This window comes from Dermacentor variabilis, chromosome 6, assembly GCF_050947875.1.
Source record: "Dermacentor variabilis isolate Ectoservices chromosome 6, ASM5094787v1, whole genome shotgun sequence".
In the NCBI taxonomy this organism is placed as follows: domain Eukaryota; kingdom Metazoa; phylum Arthropoda; class Arachnida; order Ixodida; family Ixodidae; genus Dermacentor; species Dermacentor variabilis.
Window position 1 is genome coordinate 98,491,390 of NC_134573.1, and position 22,114 is coordinate 98,513,503.

The following is a 22,114-nucleotide window of genomic DNA, read 5'->3' on the forward strand; positions in this document are numbered from 1 at the left end:
CGTGCAACGGATGGGAAGAAAACTGCTAAAACGGATCGTCAGCGAAGAAAATTTGGGAGAGAAATGTAGTGTGCGTGCTGATAGGGCTTGACACCGTTAAAGTGCCACAGAAAAATTGTATTGTATGCAAACAAATCCATTCTCCCCGGCAGCTCTGGCTAGCCAGCGCCAGAGGGATTGGGCGGCAGCCATCTTCCATTCACTTCGGAACAGGGCCGTTTCCGGCCATTATGAAAGAAATAACTGAGGTTTTCTTGCCATAATAATGCATTTTTTAGTGGTTTTGTAACATCGCGCGACAGACAGGCGAAGTGAGCGCAGACCGTACACATTTGGCGAATTGCAGAAGGCGGATGGTCAAAAAGCGTATAATCGCAAATAAATGTGTTTTTTTTAGTTGGGTCTCATCATGCATAACCAGTGTGTACGCGTCATATTAGATGACGAGCTTTAGCGGTTTTCCTGACACCACGTGACAGACAAGCAACGTGGGGGGGTGGGGGGTGGTGGGGTACCAGAAAAAAAATATTTACCAATCCTGGACATAGGAGAACAGATGTGGATCAGAAAAAGCTTGAAATACCTTTACTTTAGGGCGCCTCTGGTTAAACCTTTCAATTTACGCATCCGTGAGATACCCCGCATTATCAGTGCATGACATTCGCTAGGCATAATATGTGATAAGTGTCCGAATATTTCTAAGCACCTCTCCTACATTTCATTAAATAAGTTGCTACAGGAATATGTATTCTGTGTAGCCGTAGGTACTATCAGTGGGACAGATGCATCAAATATGAAGAAAAATCAAGTGTTAACACTTAATGCCCTTTTCTTGACTTTTTCCCTTACAAATTCCAACTTTATATACTAGTACTTCTGGCCCGATTCTCGGCGTTAATATACCTGCGATAACCAAGTTCGACGACGTTATCAATTGTTATCATAACAGATTCATTGTCCTGATGTTAATCCCTCACTGCCAAATTTCGGAGGACGCATAAGCTGGGCCTTTGTGAGTGGAACGCGAAAGAATTCAATGATCCCCGACTGCTTCTCACTCATGCCAGTCAGTGCAGCTTATGTAACTGTAATGTTAACCTGCAAGCGCTCGCGGCAAATGCTATGCAAGAAGGCGTGTTTTAAGGTTCTTTCTTTTATTCTCCTCCTTCGTGTCCACGCGCCGCGGCAGCGGATGTGCGGAAGCGAGCGCCATCTGCATGGTGTTGCAAGGAACCGAGCGGAGCACGTCATTTCATGATTGGTAGTGACGCTGTGATTGGTAGAAACGCTTCAGAAGGGAAAACTTTGCAAGGGGAACTAATGCACAACGTGTCCAATTTTCTGATGAAATCAGCTGCTATATAATTTCCCGTGTGAGCTGCATGCAGTCTCGCCAAAAGTCGAGCACGTTCACAGACAGGCACACGGGCGCAATTACGGCAATGAAGGACTAAGTGGCTTTGTGTGGTGTTATGGACGCTAATATGGATTTCCTTTACACGCTCGTTTACGCACCTGCCGGTTTTTCCAACAAATTTACGAACGCATGACAGGGAAATCTGGTAAGCTACGGCTGTGACGCGTGACACAAAACGTCTTCTGTGCTTAACAGAGCCCGATGCGCCGTTGCGCTAAAGCTATTCCAAGCTAAAAAAACCAAACTGATGCCCGCACGCTGCCAAATTTTTTCAGTTGATTGTAGACATTCTGAACATACGGTAGCCCTGAAAACCGGCGGCTTTCACTCGGCTGGCACCGTGACTGAGTGGGCTCGTCCCGTTTGGCCCGCAAAGAAGTTGTTTTTCTGTGGCAAAAGTTATGGCTATTGGCAATTCAGCACAATATAGGTGGCGAAATTGTGTTGCGAAACTGCATTGCATCACACGCGGGCAATAATTTTTGAGGCTATTCACGAGGCATATATTTATAATGCATCTCTTGACAAGATTTGAGCGTACCGACTTAAACGGCGCGATTGGCTTCCACTCGTCGGTTTGAATGACCACCACACATCCTTGCTCCAATGGCACAACCTGAGACTAAGAAAACGTAAAGAAATATTTGTAGGGAGCTCATGCGCTAGTTCCAGAGGAGAGGCTGGAGCTCCCTCTTAAATGTCTCTAAAACTTAATAGTATTGGAAGTCACCGAAGTAGTGTGCCATCACTCTTAGCATTCGGGCTTTGCTCTGTAGAATGTTTCAATTATAAATAAGGAACTAGCCGAAGCCTCCATCCTTGTTACCTTTATTCCTATTACGATGGGCCTTTTTCCTCCGTCTGTTTCCTGCTCTCCAGCAATTCCTAGCGTTTTGGTCTGTCTTATTGCCCTCGCCGTATGACGAGCTTTTCATTCGCCTACTGCATCAGTGTCATGATCCTGCCTCTGAAGGTAGGAGTTTTTCGTACCGGGTTCTAACACTTTTGTGGATAGGGCGTGATGATCTCTAAAATTCTGCGCACTGAATGGCAACGGCAAGCGTGTTTCTGCCGAGACGTCGTTTTTCTTCAACTTCACTGTTCTGACAGACCGTCAGCAGCAAATAATAAGTGGCGTAAGTTGTTTGCCATCGTCAAGAGAACTGCTCAATTTCTATGGCAGCATGCGCTTCTACTGCTAAGCGACATTACTCCGAAGAAGTCACCACCACTGAGGAACAGTGTGCACATTGTTGGTGATGTGACTCTTGAAAACATGCAGCATATATTAGGCCTTGGAGCAAAGTTCAGTGCTGAAACTCGAAAGTCACTGCAGTTTACCTTTGCCAGGCAAGTTGCAGGACGTGGCCCGGATGCAGATTCTGAAAGGTGTGTTGCAGATGGTGTAGAGGTTTTGTCCCATTGTAATCTATAAGGTATTGTCGACCAGATTTTCTGAATCTTTCCTGAAAGCGCAGTCTTTCTCTTTTTACTTTCTCAAAAGAAGCTGGTTTTCCTGTTTTCCCTTTGGGAGATTTTATTTCTAACGCCATCCCTGACATGAATTCAGCTCTTAAACGTGACGACAGTGTGTTCTTGCGAACGTGAAATCAGAAGCAAAAAAGAAAAAACCTTTCAGGGCCCTTAGCCTTGAGAAGCAACTAGAATAATAGAAAAAAAACTTAAGCTCACGCATTTTCTTTCAAGCTCAGGCGAATAGGATCCACTGCCATTTGCGGGTCATCGTCAATGAAGCCCCGACTTGACAGGAACTTGTCGCCATGTCTGCCAGGTTATATTTATCTTTCTAATCAGTGGCGATCATTTATTTGTCAGGGATTCTGGCACAGTCATCAGTTCTTTTAGGAGATAGTGTTAAGGGACTCAAATTGTTCTCCTTTGAGGTTAAAGATCTCTACTATTCGCTTCCGCATGGCTAGTTGCTACTGTTTGTTTAAGAATGCATAGGCTGTTTTTAATCGGTTGGCTTCTAGAATACTGCAGGTGTTTCTGTTGGCGGTTTCCTTATATTGTTGACCTTTAATTAAATATCAACGTTCACTTCATGGATTGAGCCAAATTATATCCAAAGTAATGGTGTTAGTATATTCATGATGCGGGTACTTAGTGATATTTATCGAGTTCATCATGACCCCAAAATTAAAGTTCGCCTGAACGCGTCTCTCGTTGTCCGTGTGGAGTCTTGGGGATGACTTCCTAGTGTTTACTCAATTTACAGATCCCGCTTTGAAGCTTTCTACTCGTGGAATTAGACACATTTAAGAAAGGGCTGCAGCCTCTGGAACTGACGTACAAGCCACCTATAAAAAATTGTTTACGTTTTCTAAATATCAGGCTGTGCCCTTTGAGCACACGTGCGTGCTGTTTTTTTTTTTCTAAACGAGGAGTAGAAAGCCACCCTTGCCCTTTAACTCGGCGCATTCAAAGGTTGTTATAAATGTATGCCTTTTTATAGGCCTCACGAAATCCTGCCCGCATGCGATGCAACAAAGTTTTGCAGCAGAGGGTGGTCGCCTATCTTGGGCTGCATACCCGATGGCCTTAATTTCCGACTAGCATAGTGCACCAAACGTAGTGCGCCCGCTCAGTCACGGTGCCAATTTGATCAAGTACACTGTTTTCCGTGCTGCCCTATTTTATTTTATTTTTTGCTCTCTATTATTTCTCACATCGGCTGAAAAAAATTCGGCAACGGGCGGGTGTCATTTTGGTTTTCTTAGCTTGGAAAATCTGCCAAAACTCCGCAAACGTGTGACTGCGCCTACATCGCATCGGAGTCTTCGTTCTGTTAACCACTAAAGGCGTTTTGTGTCATGCGCCACAGCCGTGGTTTACCAGGTTTCCCTGTTATGCGTTGGAAGATGTCCTTGTGAAGCCGGCATATGCTTAAGCTAGTGCTTGTGGGAGCACCACAACTGTCGTGACAGCGGCTGCGTGCCGTACTTTGAACTTCCTCACGTTTTGTGAAGACACGACTTGCAGCTCACGCGAGAAGTCATAGCCGCTGATTTCATCAAAAAAAAAAAACATGGGCAGCTTGTGCGTTAGTTTCCCTTATATCGCGCTGACAACTGGTGAAGTAATGCATCCGAACAGACTACAATAGTAATGTGCGTTTGTTTTTAAGCATGAGTGTCTGCTTAGTACAAACGTATTGCTGTTAGGGCCTCCTTCTGTACTCTTCTCACTTAATTTTCTGCGCATGTACTATATCACGCATATATAGATATGATTTGTCGATGCCATTAAATAGTGTTGCAAGCCAGCGTTGTATGTCCTCTCTCTTAGTCTTCGTTGTTTGCGCTGTGCGTGGTTTTAATCTTGATGCTGAGGCGGAGTTCTTATCGGGCTCCTTCGGCGAGCTGATAATGGCCGGCGACATTGAAATCCTTTGCGACGTTGACGTTCGGCAGCGCGGCGTCAGTCATCGACGCCTGTTTCTTTCTGGAGTGCAGCACGAACACATTCATCTGCGATAATATTTATTACAGTGGCATGTTGTAAGCGGAAGTTGTCTCACGTCTTTTGTTCAATATTGGCTTACAGTACTAAAATGTGGACAAGAGATTTATTAAAGCGCACCACAAGAGCATTCGTCTGCTGGTGATAGGCGGTGTCCTACTATTTTACGCTTGTTTTTGAGATGTCCGCATTGCAACTGGTTCCACTATCCGTGATGAGAAATCGTTGGGCACATGTTTAATCAGAATGGTCAGTGCAAAAAGTTATATACTTTGACAGCATTGCTAGTGGGCAGCGTTTTCGTTTCTGCGTAAAGACGTAATAATGCGACTGGAAGCTGGATGTCAAGAGTTGTAGTTCTATAGATGAATTATTTTGCGACCTTCATTATGCTGCGACGACATTAGCCGGAAGTTATTCTGGGCGTGAACTTCATAAGCCAACACGGCACAGTGTTCGATCTAAAGTCCAAGTCGATAACGCCGTCCACAGATTAAACGATACCGCCGGATAGGACTCCCAGTCACCGTCCGTTGAGTGTACTTGAAGATGAAGTCATTATCCGGCCTCGCGTGAGTGTAATGAATTCCGTCGGTGTCAAAGCAACCGGAGACATGGAAGGGCATCGCAGAAAACGACAAATACCTGCTGCTCGGCCGTAAATTCGCCGTTGTGAGAGGAGCCATTCAGTTGTATAATGGAAAAGCTTACTCAATGGTGACACACTTCAGTTTCAGTTTATCCTTCTTTGAATATAAAACAAAATTATTAGTTTATTGTTGTTTACATAATAAACAAGTAATCTTTCCTTATATTCCCGAACCAAGTGCGTCCGAATCAACCGTTTAGCATGAAGGTGATGTTAACGGGCGTAAAAGGCGTGGACGATAGTTAATATGCTACACACATAGCATCTTTACCTCTTGTCCGCGTCTTTTAAGCGCATTTACAGCATTGTCGTGTTAAATCAACTCGCCCAACTAGGTTCACTGACCAGCCGCTTTGCTGCAGTAGACAATCAGTCGACTTTACGCCAAATAGCTAAACATAGCCGTGGATCGTCCAAGGAGAGGGAGTCCAATCGTCTCGGGCGCAATTTGAATGACCGTAGTTGCCCTATAATTGTCAAACTAACATGTTTATAAACAAAAGAAAATATTCTATTTAACGGTTGCAAACTGAAATGCATTAACGATAGCATTGGTGAAAGCTTCTCTTGTGCCCTACAGAAAGTCCAAAAGATCTCGCTTTTCTTAGGAGCAAATCAGTCGCTGAACTGTAAAAATTTCTTCATACGATCAACAAATTATGTTAATGATGAAATTAGAGATAATTTAACAGAGGTATCCTGTATCAGTCTCTCCACCATCGACTGCCAACAGAGTCAGTGGAAACTGCCTCTCGTCCTAAATTTTCCTTTCGCGCAATTCACACAAATATGCGAGGCTTTTTTCCTAAACGTTACGTCGGGTACAATCTATAGCCCTTACTTCTAGATGCAACATGCTGAACTTGCTGAAATCTTGCTAACAGCTGACGTACCGGCACCAATGTGGCCGGTTACCGTATCTTCCGCAACAATAGCGACCACTCAAGAAGCTATAAATAAACCATAAATGTATAATTCCAGGCTAGTGTATGTTAATCTTATTAAATAGCGCGAAATGAAGCAAAGAACGGAAAAAGAGCGGGACTAAAGCAAGCGCGCATTCACATTCTATTTTTCCCTTATTGGTCTATTTTCGCGTGTTTAACCGGACGGAACTGCAACAGCAGCGGTGTGCTTATCGTCGTGAGATGTGATGTGCTCGGTTCTGATGTAGACAGCTCAAATGATTTTAATACTATGGATGGTTTTCCGCACCAGCCGGCAAACAACCTTACTTGGCCTGTGTTATCGCCCCCGTTCCCATGTATAAATACACGTTTCGCAGTTGAGATGAACAGCATTCCACATCAACGCATGATGAAACGTACGAATAATGCGTAGATTTTGCTGCTTCAGGACGTAAGTTTCTCTCGTATCAGCTCGCACAGCAATCCACTTTCCTCTCATTATAACGTCGATAACCATTTGATTAATTTTTCGTTAAAATTCAATTTCAACCCCACATTATCGACATCACCAACCATCATGCAAAACACTAACAATAGACGTAAGAGAATGGTGGCAATACAAATTGTTTTTCTTCTATGTTTAATCTCCGTAAAATTATCGACCAACAAATCATAGACGCCGCTTTTACCTTGTTCCTACCTAAACGCGATACGTATATCTAAAAACTCAACACACCTGTATGATGAACACAACTAGGAAGCCATCAACGATGGACTTGCCTCCTGCTACCCTTCTTTTTCATCTAATGCCCACATTCGTTCTCTTCATTTGAACTTGTCGTTATTTCTGGAAAAAATTATTCAGCTACAAGCTAATCCCATTCCGGTTGTCTCCAGCTAGCTAACTGGGAACACCTTAGACCACAACAATATTATGAAGGTTAGACGCAAAAAAAAACCGACCTTCCAGTCGCGAAAAGAAAAGATTTCCCCAGTACCTTCGGAAAACTTTACGAGGCGGATCCTAGGCACCTCTCGCATATTCGCTGCTAAAACCTGTCGTTCATTAATGACACGTCGTCTTATGTCGTAATAGCAACCCCAAAAAAGTTTTACCAATTTAAACGCCAGGAGATCAAACACTATTATCGTCGCCGACCATTACCGATCTCTGAACAAACACGTGCCGATGCTCTTAACATTGGGTCTTCCTCGATGTTTACCAAAGAACCTGATGCCCCCCTACTGTACACCAATTCTACGTTACAAATCTTCAACGTTACCTCTTTATTTCAGCGAGCATGACATCAAAGTTTCAATTGTTGAAAGAAAATCACCATCGGGATTACACAACAATAATTTTCAATTACTAAAAATATACGAAGTTGGTCTGCACAGCCTCTTTCCGGTTAATCGTATCGCAAAGTTATCCTCCAGCAGCAACCCCTCGACTTCGGGAGGGAAAGCAGGTTTTCCAGTCAACAAAACTGGTAAAAAAACTCACCTCTCAACCACCGAAAAATCTAACTAGCATACCGTGTATGATAATGTAGCACGTTCATCATCATCATAATCATCATCAGCCTGTATTTGTGTTTCCTGGAATATGAAGGCCTCTTCCAGAAATGTCTAACCACCCCAGTCTTGCGCTAGCTGATACCAACTGGCGCCTACAAATTTCTTAATTTCATCACCCCACGTATGTATCTACCGTCTTCTACTGCACTTCCCTTCCCTTGGTACCCAATACATAAATCTAATGGTTTACCGGTTATCTTTCCTAGGCATTGCATGGCCTGTCCAGCTATATTCTTTCTCGTGATGTCAACTAGAATATCGGCTATCCCTCTTTGTCCTCTGATCCACAGTTCTCTATTCCTGTCTATTTGCAGCTGCCGTTATTACACGTTATTTACAGCCAAATAATACATTTCCTTACTTCAATCTATTTTTCCACCCATTTCATCATCAACATCAGCAGCAGCTGCACCCGTCTACTATATGTCCACTAAGAACCACTGGACGCTAAACACAACTGAACATGCGCACATCTAACAGTAAACACAAAACGCTAAATAAGTAAAAATGATAAAGTACACAGATCCAGCACACATCTTGAAACACATTTGAAGGTAATCTTTCGTGAAGCGGCTCATTATCATTACCGTCAACAACATATTTTAGTCCACTGCAGGACGAAGGCCTCACCCTCCGATCTCCAATTATTCCTGTCTTGTGCCAACCGATTCCAACAAGCGCCCGCGAATTTCCTAATTTCATCGCTCCACTTAGTCTTCTGCCGTCCTCGACTGTGTTTTCCTTCTCTTGGTATCCATTCTGTAACCCTAATGGTCCAACAGTTGTCTAACCTGCGCATTATATGAGATGCCCAGCTTCATTTTTCATCTTAATGCCAAGTAGAATATCGACTTTACCCGTTTTCTCTCTGATGAAAACCTCCCACTTTCTGTCTCTTAAATATATGCCTAGCATTCTTTGTTCCATCGCTCTTTGCGCGGTCCTTAACTTGTTCTCAAGCTTCTTTGTCAGTGTAGAAGTCTCGGCCCCATATGTCAGCGCCGTCAAAATGCACTCATTATACGCCTTCCTTTTCAATAAAAATGGTTAGCTTCTAGTCAGGATGTACAACGTCTGCCGCATGCGATCGAACACATTTTTATATCTCTATGAATTTCCTTTTCATGATCAGGATTTTCTGCAAAAAACTGACCTAGGTAAACGTCTTCCTTCACCGACTCTAGAGGCCGAACGGCGATCCTGAATTCCTGTTCTCTTGCTCGGCTATTCATCATTATCTTTGTCTTCTGCATATTCATCTTCGACCCCACTCTTACGCTCTATAATAATATTTGGGGTTTTACGTGCCAAAACCACTTTCTGATTATGAGGCACGCCGTAGTGGAGGACTCCGGAAATTTTGACCACCTGGGGTTCTTTAACGTGCACCTAAATCTAAGCACACGGGTGTTTTCGCATTTCGCCCCCATCAAAATGCGGCCGCCGTGGCCGGGATTCGATCCCGCGACCGCGTGCTCAGCAGCCCAACACCATAGCCACTGAGCAACCACGGCGGGTACTCTTACGCTCTCTCTGTTAAGGCCCTCTATGAATTGTTGCAACTCATATTCAGTGCTGCTGAATAGAACAATGTCATCGGCATGTCGAAAGGATGCTGAGATATTCGCCGTCGATCCTTACTCCTAAGCCCACCCAGTTTAATAGCTTGAATATTTCTTCCAAGCACGCAGTGAATAGCATTGGAGAGATCGCGTCTCCTTGTCTGACCCCTGTCCTTATAGGTATATTCCTCCTTTTTTTGTGTAGAATTAAGGTGGCTGTGGAATCTCTATAAATATTTTCCAAGGTATTTATCTAAGCGGTCTGTACTCCTTCATTACGTAATGCCTCTATGACTGCTGGTATCTCACTGAATCAAATGCCTTTTCGTAATCTATGAAAGCCTTATAAATAGGTCTATTGTACTCTGCGGATTTCTCGATTCCCTGACTAATGCCTTGGATGTAATCCATTGTAGAGTATGCCTGCCTGAAGCCACCCTGTTCCCTTAGCTGACTGAAGTCCAGTATTGCCCTTGATCTATTCAGATTATTGTGATGCATATTTTATATAATACTGGGAGGGAAGCTAACCTGCCTATAGTTTTTTCATTCTTTAACATCTCCATTCTTGTGGAATAATACAATATTTGCATTCTTCCACTTTTCTGGGGCCCTTGCAGTCGATAGACTCTTCGTACAGAGAGCTTCCAGTTTACCCAACAATATGTCTCCCCCACCTTTGATTACATCTACTGTTATTCTATCTTCTCCTGCCGTTTTTCCCCGTTTCATGTTTTGCAAGGCACTTAGGACCTCATCGCTAATTATAGGAGGAGTCTCTGCAACCTGTTCAGTACTGCTTCGAATGGAGGTACCGTGGCTCTTCTGGGTACTATACAAGTCAGTATAGAATTCTTCAACTGCTTTTACAATATCTTCGAGGTTGCTGATGATATTACACTGCTTATCTTTCAGTGCATACATCTCTGTTCGTGCTATGCCAAGTTTCCTTCTCACTCATTTCAGGCTGCGTCCACTTTTTACGACTTCTTCAATCTTTCTCGTGTTGTAATTTCTGCTTTCACTTATTTTCGCTGTGTTGATCAGTTTGACAGTTCCGCACATTCTATCTTGCCTCTTCAGTTGGGCACTTTCATTCTTTGTCGTTTCTTTATTAGTTCTTTTGTTACTTGGGAGAGCATGCCTACAGATTGCCTTGGTACCTGCCTCACAATTCAATTGCTGCCTCTGAAACCACTCTAGTTACGGTTTCATTCATTACGTCTATGTCATCTTCGTCTCTCTGTTCTAAGGCTGTGTATTTGTTTCCAAGCACTAGCCTTAATTTGTCTGCTTTTACCCTTCCTGCCTTCAGATTTACCCTTTACTCTTCAACTTTTACCCTTTCTCTCTTCAAATTGAGGTGAATCCTAGCCCTCACTAATCTATGATCACTGTACTTTACCCCACCTATGATTTTTGCATCCTGCACAATGCTGGGATCGGGAGAAAGTATGAAATCACTTTCACTTCTTGTTTCACCGTTAGGGCTTTTCCTGGTCCACTTTCGGTGCTAAGCTTCCCGAAGAAAGTGTTCATTATTCAAAGCTTATTTCGTTCTGCGAATTCTATCAACATCTCTCCTCTTGCATTCCTAGAATCGACGCCATAGTGGCCAGTTGCTTTTTCCCCAGCCAGCTTTTCCCCCCCTTTTGCATTGATGTTGCCCATTACTACAGTTTACTGAGTTTGCAGTTTTATCATCGCTAATTCGACATCTTCATAAAGCTGATCCACTTCATCATCATCGTGACTGGATGTTGTAGCGTAGGCTTGGACAATCTTTAATCCATACCTCTTATTAATTTCGATTACGACTACTGCTACCCTTTCATTAATGCTGTAGAATTTGTGAATGTTGCCCGCTATATCCTTATGGATTAAGAACCCTACTCCGTATTGCTTCTTATATGGGAGACCTCTATAGCAGAGGACATGGCCGTTAGTCAGCACTGTGTAAGCCTCACCAGTTCTTCTACACTCGGTAAGGCCAATGGTATCCCAAGCACTATCTCATAGTTCTTCAAATAGTCCTGTTAACCTAGCTTCACTCCACAGAGTTCGGGTGTTAAATGTTGACAGGGTCAGTTTCCATTGGAGGTCTGTCCGGACCCAGAGATCCATAGCACCCTCTGCTGCGTTACAGATCTGACCGCCACCTTGGTCAGGTGCTCCGCAGCTGCTGGGGACTGAGGGCCGTGGTTTAGTTCTTTGAGTAATTTGGGAGGGAGTGGCCGTGTACTGAACCACGGAGAACAATTTCTGTTCTGGTGCGGCAGTGTCCTTGTTGAAGCTTAGTGGGCCTTCCTAATTTGGTTGTACCTGGATTAGTATAGCACCACTCGGGCTCGGCATCTTTTGTCGGTGTCAGGCGTCACTCGAAGCCTGACACTAGAGCCTGACAATAGTGTACTAGCGGAGTTGAAATGCATGCTCACCACCGTCAGAATTTAAAAAAAAACAAAACAAAGCAAAAAGAATTCGAATTTTCGACTAAGGAAACCGAGCATTCGACATAGCTCAGTCACATAATCGGTAGGCGGAGAGGCTATCTTCTCGTCGACAAGCACAACCCAGAAGGCCGTACCTGCTTAAAAACTTCTTTGGTTTGACCGCTGTAGATGTGCTTTGGTGATCGTGATGGGTATTTATTTATTTATTTAAAATGCCTTACAAGCCCATTTCGGGCATTAGCTAAGGGGGAACACAAAATAGTGTTTCATCAGGAGTAAGCAATATAAATATCAGTACAGGCAGTCAAAAGATAAGTAAAGCAATGTTCAAAAAATGTTTGTCTAGGCTAAGCTTTAGACAGCGTAAACACAGTAATATACGCATACACACAAAAGATACAAGAATACAAATGTGAAAGACAGGGAAAGAAAGCAGATGAATAACATTCTTATATGATGTTTCTACAGGAGCTTTGCAATTCTTCGCGAAAGGCGTCACGACTTATTAAGCATGCAATGTTATCAGGAAGGCTGTTCCCTACGGTTATGACTCGTGGCAGCGCTGATGCGTTAAACGACAGTGTATTATCGAATATGCGCATGAAAATATGGCTATTGTTAAGGCGACGGGACGTGCGCGGTGGTATTTCAAGCGGCAACACATGAAGCCGATTACCATGAACGTATCTATGGAAAAGGCACATAAGACTTATCCTGCGACGAGTTTCAAGTGGCTGGAGAAAAATATCAGCTTTAATCTCAGTTACGCTGCCAGTTTTGTCGTAGTTACTTCTGATGAAGCGCGATGCTCTGTTCTGAATTGATTCTAGCATATCCAATAAACAATATTAAAGTGGTGACCATACTGATGACGCAAATTCTAACTGTGGACAAAGAAAAGTCTGATATGCTAATTTACGAACTGTAGCAGGGGATTTACGCAGGTTCCGTCGAAGATAACCCTGAGTTTTTGAAGCTCCTGCGCGTATAGCTGTTGTGTGTGTACTGCAGGAAAAATGAGTTGTAAGTTCAATGCCAATGTACTTGTAGGGCGATGTCGGTGGTACGCGGTGTTATTTAGGACGTAAAGAAAGCGAGAGTTTGAATAAGTTCACGAGAAGGACATAACATTACATTGTCTGACTTAAGGGTCATCTGTCATGTACTGCACCAGGAACTGACAATGTTAAGGTCGTTCTGTAATATGAAATGGTCATCAGATATTTTTATCGTGCGGTATAAAATGCAATCGTTTGCGAAAAGCCTTATGTGCGATTATATGTTTAGTGGAAGGTCATTAACGAAAATTAAGAAAAGGAGAGGACCAAGAACACCGCCTTGCGTACGCCAGATGTAACGTCAGATATAAGCGATAAGTGGTTATTAACAACAGTGAACAGTTGCCGCAAGGAGTGAAAGTTTCGGAGCCAAGATAAAGTTAATGACTCCAGTCGGAGGGCGGATATTTTTGAAATGAGGTGACAATGAGCGACACGATCAAATGTTTTCGAAAAGTGTAAGAATACGCGGTCAGTCTCTTGTATGTTATTCAGGCTGGAATATAATTCTGTTGTAAATTCGAGCAACTGAGTTTCACAAGAGAAGCCTTTTCTGAATCCATGCTGGTTAAACACAAAAAAATTGTCGTTTAATGCTAAATGACGGTAGATATGGGATGCTGCTATATGTTCCAGTAGTTTACAGTAGATGTATGTTAATAATATGGGACGGTAATTTCGTGTAGAGTACTTGCTATCCGCCTTGGATATAGGGATAACCTTTGCAATTCTCCAGTCCAGAGGTAGTTCGCCAGATGAGAAGGATTTCCTAAAAATATGACACAGAATTTGGTTTGAAATTTAAACGGTATTTTTTAGTATTTTTGAGTTGATGTTGTCTATACCGCAAGATGTGGGTAATTTCAGATGATTTATTAGAGAAGAAATGCCATCTGCTGTAATATCTGTTGGTTCCATCAAAGGACATTCAAAGTCAGGAACTATGGGAACAGCGGAACAGTCTTCCTGTGTAAGAACAGATGTGAAAAATTATTAAACGCTGCTGTACAATCAGCGTCAGACAAAGGGCTTTTACCATCATAATGTAGCACAATATTTCGGACACTGTTACCTGGTGATATGACTTGCCAGAATTTTCTGGGGTTGTTGACTAAAAGAAATGGCAGATCACGTGAGAAATATTTGTCTTTGGCTGCGCATAGCTCTTTACAGTAAGATTTTTGAAAATCAAATGCTGCCCAAGATGAGGCTTCATTGTCCCTTCTGGCCGCCCGATACAGACGCTTCTTCTTGTTTCTTAATGTTCGAAGGTGCTTAGTAAACCAAGGATTAGGTATTTCATTTGCTATAACAATCGTTGGCACGTATTTTCTACCAGAGCTCTTAATTTTTGCTTAAGAAGTTCCCAGATGTCGTTTACCGATGTAGAACTCGATATAAAACGATTTCTAAACGGTTCTGGCCTCGCAATTCCGCAATTACACATGTGCAGGCGGGCGTGAATTCGCCAAGGCAATAACTCTACAGCCGACTCCGACTCGAGTTAAAAGTAATTATATTGTGCACGATGCGCTCGGTTCGAATTAGTCTAAGTCAATTTCGTATATCTCAAATGCTTGAAAACATGCTTGAAGTTTCCGCGCAATAGGGGCTTTGCTGATCACAGCAGGTGACACGGCATAATATTCCTCAATATTTATAACATCACGGTTTTGGAGTCACCCGTACGCATGCGGCCATGAACGCGGCTAGATATAAAATACATTTTCAGCGAACTTGAACGTTACATAAATGTAATGTGGGAAGAAAAGAAAATGAGAAAACGAAAACTTTCAGAGCTTACCGGGAATTTACGTCGAGTATCGACGGCGGCACACAAAACAGCTCACGGTTTCGGCTGCCTGTTTTCACGCATCGAAGTCATTCCTAACCAGGTGGAACTGATACTGAATCGCCGCCCAAGGCTGAGGTGCCAAATGAGAGAAGGATGCCTTGGCAGAGACTTTCGCTCAAAGGGCAAATCGTCCGGTGGGAAGACGGGCCGCTAACAATGTTGTTTAGCCGCGAGTAAGAAAGGCGTCCTTGGAAGGCGGCCTTGCCCTATGGTTGGAAAGCGCCTATACGTCGCCTGCTTTGGGCTATACCGCATGCGTCTTCGATCAGTTAGACATTGTACACAGGGCTTCCTTGAGATTTTTCATGCGAAACTAAACTAGCTATGTTCGGTCACGACTTGCATATTCACCTCCGTATTACAACTCACGCTGAAGCCACCATTTTGGATTACACAAAAGTATTTGATAGGATACATCAACAATGATTGCTTCGAAAACTACCATGGTGGCTCAAACTGGATAACAGAATTCTCACTAACCGCTCGCAATCAGCTCAATGCAACAATCACACTTATGTCTGCCTATCTTTAACATCTGGCGTCCCCCAAGGAGCCGACTTAGGATCTCTGCTTTCTACAGCGAAGCTCTATATTGTTAGGTTTCCGTTTATTTCTGCGTGCGTGAAAGAGGTTCGTGCAGACCGAGAAATCAAAATTGCGACGCCGCCGGCTCGGGAGTCAGCGCGCCTGTTGCACATGACTCCGGTGGAGCCGCGTCGACGTACAGCGTGTTCCTCCTCGCGGTAATTGGGGTCCCAACGGGCATCGCGCGTACGCTTGGCGTGGGCGGCCCGCTCGTCGTGGGTGGTCTTTCCCGTTTCTGTTCGCGAAGTCGATCTTCGCGGTCGCGCTGCTGTGCCCATGAAGCTAATTGCAATGTGTGCGCTTCTTTACTGTGACGTCAACATCGCCTAGCGACGTTATCAGCAGTTGCGTTCTGGCCGTGCTACGTGTACGGCGCGCATGTGCACGTGTGTTAAATAAATATAGTCATCGCTATACACAGGTTCCCTTGTCATTAAGCTTCACACAGTGGAATGGCATATAATTTTCTTACAAATTGTCAGTGGCAGATAGCAGCATTCTTGTAGTTGAGCTGAGTTTTCTTATTCACAATAATGGGCTGCTTCCTAACGTTTCTTCTCAAATCCGTATGTTCACCTACAATTGTTTTATCTATCGTAGAATTGCTAATGACTCTGATTAGAAGGCTCAATAAGATGACCTTAAAACGTGCAATTTGGTGCCACGACTTGCTAACCGCTCTTGACCCCTCTAAATATGATTTGCTTTTTCCCGCCACCAAAAGCTCCTTAAACATGCCTACAGGAAAATTACACTTCCCTTGAAAAAGAGAACGCACTTAAATATTTGGTTGTCACTCTATCCTGCAATCGGGACTGGCGCGCTCATATGCCAGATATACTGCCGCCACCAACAACGCCAAAAAAATCCTCGGATTTTTAAGCCACCTACATCGCGCACCTCATGATACAAAACTGCTGAAGAGGAAACGCTTGCATGCCCAAAACTTGAGTACGCGTCCGCCATCTGGCCCTTTCATAAAACAAACGTTATCAATGCACTCGAGGCCCTCTGGAATCGCGCGGCAACACTTCAACTTTGATCCTACTCGCATCACAATAGCGATTTCAGTCAGGTTTAAACACGGTATTATCCGACGTCGCATATTATCACTAATCCTGCTTTGCAAATTGTTTTATAACTTGCTTGATCGCTCAAACTAAGTGCTGCTACCCCCCTGCCCATCCCCACCACGCGTTTCCCGCATAACACTGCGACATGCGTGACTTATGAATTTCTCTTTTTATTTGATGAGCTTGCACCCTGCAATAAGAGACCCACACAGAGCAGAACCAAGGGGGCGAGCACTGTGGTCGATTCTCTAAATCTGGTCAGCACATCCGACGCGTTGGCTGTTTATACACGACTCATTTTACAGACTGGCGTTATCGCTCATTCTCGCGCATGTTCTAGAATGTGCACCACCAGTCGCTTTGCGCGCACGATCTGATTAGGCATAGGATCTTTCGCTATACAATCGTCGAGTACACTCGAGAAATTTCCTATACATTTTCCCGAGCAATAACTTTTGCAACAGTGTACGGCCGGTGAAAACGCTAGCAAGAATCACAAACAATGTACGCGTGCCTATGTTGCGTGGGAGCTGTGTGGTAAAATTAACGGGTTCAGTTTTTTAATAAACTGGGATTGCTGTAATTAAGAGAAATACATGTGCCTAAGTCAGTTCTGGGTGAAGCAGTTACTAAGATACTCTCTTTTGATATATAAAACTCACATGCTTGAACGGCTGTCTTGTATCCCTGCCCTTAACGTACCTTTGCATAAATATTGGGCAAGGATTGACGCTGACCTCAAGTATGACACTTAAGCGAGCAGCCTTCGTCTTTTTAATTTTTGTTTTTTACCTTTCACGCACAGAAGCGCCATACGCAGGATTCCTCGAAAGAACGCACTAACTTGCACGTGGTCTTGAGCGTCATCAAGCGATCTTGTGCGTCAGCAAGCGATCTTGTGCATCAACAAGCCCTTGTAGCATATGAAATATGCAAAATAATTGTAGAGCGCCCAATAGCCAGTTCGAAAATTCTTGTGAACGTCAAAACACGCGACTGTCATCTCGATTGCACCATAACAAGAGAAAAAAAGCTTGTTTAAGGTTCATCTACATCGTTGTCGGTTGCCCGTGACGCACACGTGAACTGTACATGGAATTTTTCCATTGATTGCATGAACATACACGTGCCTGCATGCTATAAGGCGTTCGAGGTCTTGAATTCAATAAAGATAAGAATGGAGGAGGAGGAGTAGATTTTAATGAAGAGAAAGGAGGAGAGGTCGGCCTGGAGAGCGTGTCTCTAGCCTGCTACTCCTCACTGGGGAATGGGGAAGTGGGAAATACAGGGAAAGGTAGGGGCGGGTGATTATGATATGGTACAATGAGATACTATATACACGTTGTCCAATATGCGGAGGCGCTCTGGAGACGCAATACACGTAAGGGTAATCTTGTCCATACAAAAAGAAATGTTGCCAGAAAAAGTTATTGCGCAAACACATTTCGCACCGACTACACGTCTCAAAGCTTCTAGAGGCGATCGTCTAAACCAGTCTCACTTAAAAAGTTCAAAAGTGATTTTATGGCACGTTGGGCACAGTCAACGCACCTCCACGCGCCCAAAAGCTTTTCTTCTGAAAAGGGGCGGGAGTCCAAGCTGTCAACAGTAGATTTGAGTTTTCTTCGTTCGGCCGCATATTGAGGGTCGACGCAAAGTACGTGAGCTATTGTCTCGAGAGTGTGACACACGCTACATTCAGGGTCCCGTGCTTGTCCAATCTTGCGAAGGTATCGGTGCGTGTATGCCACACCCAGTCGTAATAGATGAATGAGTGTTTCCTGGCTTCTCCGCAACCGAAGTGGAAGCCGGAATTGTAATCCAGCGTCAAGTTATATAGGCGCTCTTGTCAATGTTCGGGGTTGTCCCAATGTCGCGCCGCACAAGTTTTAATGGTGGTATGGAGCAAGAATGAATAAGCAACGGAGTAAGCGAACCAGAAAAAGAGAGTTAGAAAAGCTTATTGAAGAAGGCGGAGAGGTCAGTCTGAAGTATATTCATACAGCTACCTTTTTTGCACTGGGGCAAGGGTAAGAGGCAAAGATAGAAAAGATGTTTGATTATAGCGACTGAGGTGGATGACAAGAATAAGAGAGAAATAGAAGACAGGAAAGGGAGGGATGTTAACCAGACGCACGTCCGGTTTGCTACCCTGCACTGGGGGAAGGGAGTAAGGGAATCAAAAGAGAGAGAGAGAGAGAGCATAGTTTCGTGCACAGTGGAAAGTTCGCACCGAGTCTACATACGGTTCCCACGACCTGTCCACTTGAGCTATTTTAAGAGCGCTTTCATGGCCCTCCGTGCCATCGACGCGAACGGCCAGGGTCCAAGGATCTTCATTACGGAAAATCGTCTTGAGGCCAGCTGGTTCAGTGCTCTCCGGAGAACTTCGCGGACGACGTCGTATTGGGGACATAGACATAGGATGCGTTCAATCGTGCCTGTGGTTCCGGAAGAGTCGCACATGGGCGTATCCCACATTCCCATGCGGAATGATAGGCCTTCGCAAATGCCACCCGGAGCCATACGCGGCACAATAAATACGCAGCGGCTGTCTTCTCATAACCTATACTCCAGGCCCGTCCTTTTAAAGCGGTCAAGTAAGGCCGAGGTGCCCACTTCATGTTCAGGGTCAGGGCGCCAGCAGTATCACATAGCGGTATCATGGTGACAATATGTCAATATACTGCAGCACTCATACCACTGGTACACCGGTTCCACTCGTACCACTAGTACCAGATGTACGTCGCTGTGGCACTAGCAATGCCAATACCACCGAAAGCATCAGTGTCACCTAAAGCACCTTAACTTTCGGAAAGGAACGGCTGTCTCCTCTATCCTCCGCCGTGCGTTCTGCTAAACCACTTTTCTTTTTTGGCTTGCCATCGCAAGTCGACAGTGTCGCCACCTTGAAAGTACCACGTGACCAAAACATGTCACTCAATAATACCGACGAAATTTGCCCATCATCACCGGATCCTATGGTGTCCAGGTCATACAGGCCTTGAGGGGAACGAACTGGCCGATTCGCTAGCCCGAGGTATTATTAACCGGGCCGACTCGACTGGGGCGGTCCCAAGTAGCCGCTGTAATGACCCCAATCCAACGAATGCCCGGGAGATTCTCGCTCATCAGCGTGCAACCAGAAAAAAGTACCCTCCCCATCACCCACAACTCAGTGGAGAGGAAGCCGCCAGCTGGCGCAAAATTCAGACTGGGGTATTCCCCCACCTTAAATTACAGAATGCCATGTTTCCCATTCGCTACAGGCCCGACTGCCCGTGGTGCGGAGGCATACCAACACTACAACACATTACTTGGGATTGTGAATCACACCCGTTTTAAAAAACACACCACACAATGGAGCAATGGGAGGCACAGCTAACCAGCTCAGACCTGGCGGGACAACAGTCCTTCATAAGACAGGTCAAGCTGGCGGCCGAGGCCAGCGGGGCCTTGGACTAAAGGGTCTCCGACCACTGCACGTAAATCGTTTGTCAATAAATGTTTCTCTCTCTCTCCTGTTAAAGCTTTCAAGCCGCGCTCAAGCCGCCTCCACTGCTCAGTCCGTCTATGGCTAGGTGCCCACATGTGGCTGCGTAGAATGCTTCACTATCAATTTCTGCAGATTCCCTTCAGTTGTAGTGCACAATGAGCGGGTTTGTACAGGCAGTTTCCTTGCCGCTATATGCAAGACTTGCGGCAAGCCATGAGCTAATCGGAGCGTCGCTCAAACGGCATTTCATTTGTGAACGCGTCCTTTCGAGCGCAACTTTTCCTCATATATGGCATGGATATCGCTCAACGCAATAGTTCCTCACAATGAGTTTCAATATAAAACGTGGGGATACTTGATGCTGTTTATTACACGGGAACCAAACATTTGCATGGCTGCGGTGGCGTTAAGCCGCGTCATTTCTGTGTCCGCGGCTACTCGCGGCACTCACTGCAACAGACCGGAAAAACCTAGAGAAATGTTTGCAGTAATCTGCACATTCAACCTTCGATACATTTTCCTTTCAAAGGAACTAAACGGCGAACGTATACTCATGTAACCTATCCCTGGCCTTCCACCGAACGATACATGCACGCAGTTCACCGTTCTCGGATGTGCGGCGAAGCTTGTACTCTATGTCGTGATGCTGCGAGTACCTTCGTGGGCATTCCCACGGGTGTTTATAATCGATATTGTTGATATGCACGATAAGTATTATCTGCATAATCGCCTAACGTTTTTGTCGTGAAAGTAGAGACGGAAATATCGCTCGTTTCCTCTCGGAACTTTTAAAACATCGTCCATATCTAGTGCGGTGTTCTCTACCCAGGCTCCATCGCGATATTTGCCTGGTACGCGCACAGCAAGACCTTCATGCATTTAAATATAGCTTCGCATCGTCATAAGTATTGTCACATAAAGGATCTAATGCAAGTGGCGGCGGCTGATTATTGCATACATAGCACATACTGATATTCGTGGCGCACGGCCTTGAACGAACTGGATATGCATGCGGAGCACAATGTTAATGCTTTCACTTTGAAACGGAAACCAGTTTCTTCTTTTTTTTTGAAGAGAAATCCTTTCAGTTGGAAAATAAATGTCCTCCGCACACAGCTAGATGCAGACCTATGCTTACCTTAAGGGCAGGGCTCACAATCATGTTTTAACAAAACATATATATCACATTGTAATAAGACCCCTTGTAGGTTGGATTCTATTCAAGTGCTGTGTTCCGAACACACATGTTCAGTGGCTGCAGTCTGTTGGAAACAAAAGATTCCGCTCAAGCAGGATGCCTTTCTATAACAAGTTCTATTTCCCTATTTTTATGCAACACGGCTTGTCGCATTCTTTCCAAATAGGGGCCGCTTGGCCGCGCCATATGCAGCAGCCGCCGGAGCAACACGTCCCCTCCCTCCCCTCTCCTCGCTGCCTTACGCACGACGGAAGATGGCGTGCTTCCTCCCAGCTTTCGCCACTTGCACACGCGAGATCGAGCCGCCATCGTCAGCTAACCCTTGCACGCTTTCACAAGCACGTACAGCATACTGCGCGTGGGAGCGGTATTATTGCCTTTGGACTATATAGGGAACATCAGGATGACGGCAACGGCAGAAATGCGCCTGGAGTGTCCACATAATTGCTATCACCATAAAATGTCCAATTCAGGAATAATCAAATGTCGAAAAGTGTGCGATGGGAGAATTGAAATCATGTTTATGCCGTTAGCAACAGGTCTTCAAAAAATATTTAAAAAATGATGACAAGCCATCAACACTCTCATCGATATAAACGTCAACTCATAAACTTCTCCAACTTGCAGAAAGCTATCACAAACACACAAATCAGGTGTTTGTACTATCCTGGATGAACTAAATATGGCAGCAAGGATAAATTTGAAGCATATTGACTTTACATAACGCTTAACCCCTGTATCAGACGACCTCAACTGGCGTATGCATGTGCTTACCATCATATCAGCTTGTAACAAAACT